Below are 7,434 nucleotides of genomic sequence, written 5' to 3'. Positions count from 1 at the left end.
TTCCTGCACAGAAGTTATGGTTATGGTTCTCAATTAATTTATTTATCAGACATTGTAGTTAAGAGGAGAAGCAGAAAGTAAAAAAAAAAACCCATTATGTGATAAAATGCCAATGAGCTTGGTTGAAACTAGATAGATTGCTGGCTTCAGATGAAATATTATCCTTAGTTTGAAGTTCCACAATTTCACAATTGCTTTTCAATCTTGTCCAGGGACAGGCACAGGGCTGGAGAAGTGGGAAACCATCTGTTATCATGCAATTGATTAAAAAGGATGAAAATATAGATTAATTAATTGTAGATCGGTCAGCTTAACAAATGTGGCATTTATTGCAAGGTATTGGAAAAATCTTCTCAGGAAAAGCTTAGTTTAGTTTAGAAGTACAGCGCGGAAACAGGCTCACTCAACCCACCCAGCCCACGCCAACCACCGATCACCCTTTCACATTGGCTCCATCTTATCCCATTTTTGCATCCACTCCCTACACACGAGTGGCAATTTACAGAGGCCAATTAACCTACAAACCTATACATCTGTAAATAAATTATCCTTTCCAAAGACCCAGATTAATCAAGGAGTCAGCATATTTTTCTTTAAAGAAAGGTCATTTCTAATCACCTTGAATGAAGTTTATGTTATGGCAATAAGGGAGGCTATTGAGCATAGAATGTTTGATGCCATCTGCTTGGATTTTATTAAGGCTCTTGGCAAAGGCCCATAACACAGCCTGATCGGGAAAGTTGAAGCCGATAGATCCAGTTGTAAGTGCCAAGTTAGAGTTAAAAACACCTTTCTGAGGGAAGCAAGACCTCCTTATAAATACAGGTTCACACGCATTAGGTTTCAGCAGGGCTCTGTGGTAAGAACCCTGCTTCCTGCAGTTTGAATGCCTTACAGCGCCAGAGATCCGGGATCGATCCTGACTACAAGTGCTGTCTGTGTGGAGTTTGTGCATTCTCCCTGTGACCGCGTGGGTTTTCTCCGGGTTCTCCGGTTTCCTACCACACTCCAAAGACAATTGGCTTCAGCAAAATTGTAAATTGTCCCTAGTATGTGTAGGATATGTTAGCATACGGGGTGATCACTGGTCGGAGTGGACTTGGTGGGCCAAAGGTCTTGTTTCTGCGCTGTATCTCTAAACTAAAAACTAAACAGATGAAGAAAACATTCTCACTCTGACCTTAGGCTTTCCATCAAAATTGTGAATCCTCAGTTAACTCACCCCAAACATCCGATATTCTATGGAAATCAAGTCCATTTGAAGTACTATTTTCTAGATATCTAATCCTTAGAGACCTGGAAAGAGCATGATGAACTGTTACAGTCTTTTGAATCTTAATGTATGGTCCCTAATGGGCCTGTCCCACTTACGCGACTTTTTCAGTGACTGCCGGCTGCCGTCATAGGTCATTGTAGGTCGCCGAAAAATGTCACCATGTTGAAAATCCAGTGGCGGCCAGAAAGACGCTACGACTCTTTGGGCGATTGAGGAGACTACTCACGACCATACAGGCGACACCCTTACGACATGTCATGGGCAGAAGCCTGTATGGACGTGAGTAATTACCCGAAGAGTCGTACCTTGTTCTGGTCGCCGCTGGATTTTCAACATGTTGAAAAATTTTGGCGCCCTGCAAGGACCTGTGACGGGTGCCGACAGTCGCCGAAAAAGTTGCATAAGTGTGACAGGCCCATAAAGGTGTGGTGTCCAGAGCTATTCTCCAGGGTTTGTACAACTCAGCCTTCATATAGATGTAACAATGTGCTCTTCTCTCTAAATGGACACAAAAAGTGCTGGAGTAATTCAGCAGTTCCGACAGCATCTCTGGAGGCAAGTGGATTACCTTATCATGTATCTATACACAGCGGGCGAGGCAGCATCTATGCGAAGGAATAGGTGACGTTTAGGGTCGAGACCCTTCTTCAGACTGATCAGTGTCTATACACTGTCAATGGCTCGATTGTAATGTTTCTGCTGACTGGATAGCACGCATCAAAAGCTTTTCTCTGCACCACAGTACTCATGACAATAATAAATTAAACTAAAACAAAACAGACAACGTCTTGGGTGGGGATCCTTCTTCAGACTGATGGAGATCCTTTTCTATATATGTAAAGGCAAATATTACATTAACCTTAGTGATTTGATTTTGTGCAAGACCATTACATTTAAATAATCTATGCTCATGAATACTTTACCCCTTCATTGTTCCTTGTTTTTCTGTGTGTAACTGATGCCGGAATCTATCCCCGGAAAAGGTCTAAAAGCTTGCTTGAAATTCTCCTGTCGTAGTTTTGCCCATTGAACCCAGTTCCGCCCCCCACCCCCTCCCAAATCCTTCAAAACTAATGAAATACATTTGCAGGAAAAATGTTCCCAATGTGCAGGAAAAATGTTCCCAATGTGCAGGAAAAATGTTCCCAATGGTGGGCGAGTCCAGAACCTGGGGCCACGGTCTTAGAATAAAGGGGAGGTCATTTAAGACTGAGGTGAGAAAAAACTTTTTCACCCAAAGAGTTTTGAATTTATGGAATTCCCTGCCACAGAGGGCAGTGGAGGCCAAGTCACTGGATGGATTTAAGAGAGAGTTAGATAGAGCTCTAGGGGCTAGTGGAGTCAAGGGATATGGGGAGAAGGCAGGCACGGGTTATTGATAGGGGACGATCAGCCATGATCACAATGAATGCTGGCTTGAAGGGCCGACTGGCCTCCTCTTGCACCTATTTTCTATGTTTCTATGAATAATAATAATAATAATAATAATAATAATAATAATAATAATAATAATAATAATAATAATAATAATAATAAAGCTTTATTTCAGACACAGGTCCATATAACACATCATACAGTATAAGGAGATACAAAAAATACATTAAAAATTGCATATTAGCCTATAAGATATACAAGCTATTGCACCAATGCCATCTTAGCCTAGAAGTGAATCTATAGCAGCTTTTCAGAGGGCTGACTAGGGCTTCAATTATGTGGTTCTCTGACTTGTCCAGGCGACACATAAAACTAAACATTAGCTGTCTTAAGAGTGCCTCACAGGTTGGCACTCTAGTGGACACAAACAATTGACTGGCACTATGCCACCTAGGGACACAAAGCAGCAACCTCATTGCATCATTGTATGCTACCTTGAGCCTCTGCATACTCTTTTTCTTATAGTTAGACCACAATTGAGCAGTATATAACGGTGTGATGTAGGTTCTGAACAAGGAACACTTCATAGAGTCAGAGCACATAGAAAACTTCCTTATAAGCATGTTAGCTTGAAAATAAATTTTACAGCGCTGTCGGTAGAGGTCTTTGTCATCCGTCCAGTCATCGGATATGACATGACCTAGGTATTTAATTTCCTCACACACAGCAAGAGGACCGTCTGACAAATAAAAGGTCGGAAAAGTTGATTCCCTGTCCTCAGCGCTTCTAACTATCATTATGCGGCTTTTCTTAGCGTTATACTTTATGTCATAATCAAGGCCATACTGAGAGCACACCTTCAACATCTGCTGCAGCCCAGCACCAAATGGACAGAGCAGGACCAGGTCGTCTGCATACATAAGATGATTAACAATAGTGTTGCCCACAAGACAGCCAGTTTTTAACCTATTTAACTGATTTGATAATTCATCCATATAAACATTAAATAAAATAGGAGACAAAATTCCTCCTTGCCGCACTCCGTTACTAACACAGAATGGAGCAGATACAACATTGTCCCATTTATCCTGAAACGTTTGATGGGCATACCAAAACACTAAAATTATCACTAAAAATTTAGGGGCACCTCTATCTAGCAATTTTACAAACAATTGTTCATGATTAATTCTATCAAATGCCTTGGACGCATCAATAAAACATAGGAATACAGATGAATTCAGGCTTGTGTACCTGAACACAATCTCTTTAAGAGCATAGATACACTGGTCAGTTCCATGTTTTCTTTTGAACCCAAACTGATTGTCAGTAGTAAGGACATACATTTCTAGCTTTGTTAACAGTATTCTCTCCAGTACTTTAGACAAGATACTGGCTAATGCAATAGGTCGATAATTGTCAATACTGTTGAGCTTATCAGCCTTGTCTTTAAGCACAGACATAATAGCATTTGGCAGGACACCATGAACCAGACAACCATTAAAGCACATGGAAAGCAAAGGGCAGAGCTTATAGCTGGCATATTTTAGATGTTCTGCAGTAATGCAGTCCATACCGCAGGCTTTGTTGTTATCCAACATGTTAATGGCATCATAGACATCTGCTGCCCTAACTATCATATCTGCAGAGAGATCAATATGTTCATGATTGATTCTAACTGGGTTACTTTTAACACAATTAAAAAGGTTACGGTAGTGCTCACGCCAAATCTCAGCTATTTTTTCTGGGCTACTAACGCCTTCAATGTCAGACGGTAGGGGTGTTTTATTGTTATTCATTACTTTGACCTCTTTCCAGAAGTTAGTAAGGTTGTTGTTCTGTAGCTTTCTGGCAAGCGAGTCTGCTCTCATTGTGTTTTCATTTTTCTTAATAAAACGAAGTGCATACTTAACTCTAGCATTTGTGCGTTTTTTCATATCTAGCAATACCCCCTGTCTAGGCCTACCTGCCTCTGACCAGAGTCTAAAGGCCTCTCTTGCCTCAGCGTACTGCTTAGCCACAAACTCATTCCACCCAGGTCTGATGTTGGGTACCTTACATTTACTTTTACGAAAGGGTTCACTGGAAGCATTGAGACATTTCACAATAACATCATACATGGCACAGAGTTTTTCAGCATGTTGCACTATATTCTACACTCTACATCTTCCCCTTTCCTTCATTCATTGTACTCAGGTTTGACTTGGTTGTATTTACGTATGGTATTATCTGATCTAGAGACATAGGAAGGGTCTCGACCCGAAACGTCACCCGTTCCTTTTGTCCAGAGAGGCTGCCCTGACTCGCTGAGTTATTCCAACATTTTGTGTCTATCTTTGGTATAAACCAGCATCTGCGGTTCCTTCAGACAGGAATTATTTGTTGAGTTTGGATAGCATGCAGAACAAAGCCTTGCACTGCAACTTGGTATCAGTGACAATAATAAACCTAAACCTAAAATGGAAAACAAGGCAGCCAACCAGTGCGCAAACCCACGCAGGTCACGGGGCGAACATACAAACTCTGTACAGACAAGCACCCATAAGTAGGATCGAATCCGGGTCTCTGGCGCTGTAAGGCATTAGCTCTACTGCTGCACCACCAAGTTGCCCGTGTGTGGGAAAGTGGAAAATGAAACCTTTTCACGGTGAGACCGCTCTCGTGCAGATAGTGTTAATGTACGGGGATCACTGGTCGGCACGGACATGGTGGGCCGAAGGGCCTGTTTCCGTGCTGTATCTCTAACCTGAAAGATCAACCGTGAATGAATGGCAAAGTAGACTTGATGGGCTGAATAGCCTAATTCTGCTCTTAGAACTTATGAACTCATGTACCTGACCTGTTGTGTTTTTCCAACTATTTCTACCTTCTCCCGGCTATTGCATTGTGTCTTTGGTTGTAAAATGGATGGATGGTTTGACTTACAACGGTTGCATTCTGATCTACAATTTATAACAGCGGGGCACTGTTTATTGGAGTGTAAGCTTTCTCTTATCTCTGGGCTCTCTGTGGATCACCACCCATCCTCAGCCCTATTGCGACCAGTTCTGTTTACATGTATACATCAATTTTAAATCCACAATGTAATGGGATTTTTATCCAGGACGATGCCATTTCCATAAGTGTTAGCTTTGATTGCTCATAAATAATGCATACATTAAAATTAATGGCAAATTACAGATGTCATCAGGAAACCTTGGAATATTTTTCACATTTTAGAATTAATTTAAATTCATCCAATGATTTTTTTTCATCACCTCTTTCATTAAAAGTCCGGTTGGAAATATTTTCCACAGTAGGTACCATACTGACATTTAGATAAAAATAAATGAATCAATGTCCTGCTCTTGCTCACCAGAATTTTAAGCTCATTTTTCATTTTTTAATTATTCTACTCATGGTTCCTCGGTTTTATTTTGTTCTCCCTGTATTTGAGAAGGTTTCTTCTTGTTTATTTCAACATTGTGGCAGAACTCAAGCTATAATTACCTGCAACTACCACTGCGGGGATCTAATTCGCGAGGTTAGAAGAGTTTGCCCTCGACTCATACTCGCAGCATGGTCGACACGAGGTCCTAGGAGGTCTTTGTAAAGGGGCTGTCCCACCAGCATGCGACTGCATGTGGCAAGCGCGACCAAACCGGAAGCGGGGGCCGCTCGGGGGTCGCGCGGAGGTCGAGTGATCCCCGTACAGGGCCGGTCCCACCAGCATGCGACTGCATGCGGCGAGCATGACCAAACCAGAGGCGGGGGCTGCGCAGAGGTCGAGTGAGTGACATGAAGTTCCAGCAAAGTCCGCGGGAAGTTCGCGCGTAACGTACGCCGTCAAGACGGTGCGTACAGCGTCAAGAAGTTGCGTATGCACATTAAGGCGGTGCGTACGGCGTCGAGGCGGCTGCGGGCCGGCAGGCCGTTGACGCGTGGAATTTTTGAACACGGTCAGATTTTCGGATGTCGGGACCAGCTCCGCACAACTCCATACGGCTCCGTCGATCGAAGTGGGACCGGCCCCGCGAGGTCTTACGGCTTAAGCGACCACGTTAGGTCGCGCTTGCCACATGGAGTCGCATGCTCGTGGGACAGGCCCTTAACTCTCCTTCATGCTCGAGAGTGGGCCCCGCGTACTCGAGGCCTCAGCTAGGTTGCGGCGTTTTTTTCAACATGCTGAAAAATGCCCGCGAGTAAAAAAAAGTCGCCATGGAAAAAATCGATATTTTTTTATTCGTAGGTTTAGTCGAGGTAGGTCATAGTAGGTCGTAATGCTATCGTAGGTAATCAAAGGCAATCAAAGCTAATCGAAGGTAGTCAAAAATAAAGCTTGTTGAGAAAAAAAAGGTAAGTAAACCGACCGGTGATGTTAAATGCCCGCTAAACTTTATTAAAAGTTGTCTGGCTTCTTAAGTGTCTCCACTCCTTCTTCCCCCCTTCTCTCCCCCTGTCTCCCCCTCTCTCCCTCCCCCTCTCTCTGCGCTCTCTAAAGGATTTACTGTTACTGTGCCAGCCGTCTTTTACCTTCCTGTTCATCGCGGGTGAGAATTTCAGACAGCGCTCCCCCGCTTCCCCTAGCCCCTGCCTTTGCGATGTGTTTGTGTGTGTGTATGTGTGTGCAGACTGTCGATCCGGCTCGTGGTTTCAATGCTGACAGTTGATCCAGCTCGAGGTTTTTCAGGCGAATGCTCTCGAGCTTGAAGGACGTAGACAATCGCTGAAAAGTTGCATTAGTGGGACAGACTAGCATTATCCCACACACGAGGAACAAGTTACAATTTATAGAAGGCAATTATCCG

This window comes from Amblyraja radiata, unplaced genomic scaffold (genome assembly GCF_010909765.2).
Source record: "Amblyraja radiata isolate CabotCenter1 unplaced genomic scaffold, sAmbRad1.1.pri scaffold_280_ctg1, whole genome shotgun sequence".
Lineage (NCBI taxonomy): Eukaryota > Metazoa > Chordata > Chondrichthyes > Rajiformes > Rajidae > Amblyraja > Amblyraja radiata.
This window is presented reverse-complemented; position numbering follows the sequence as displayed.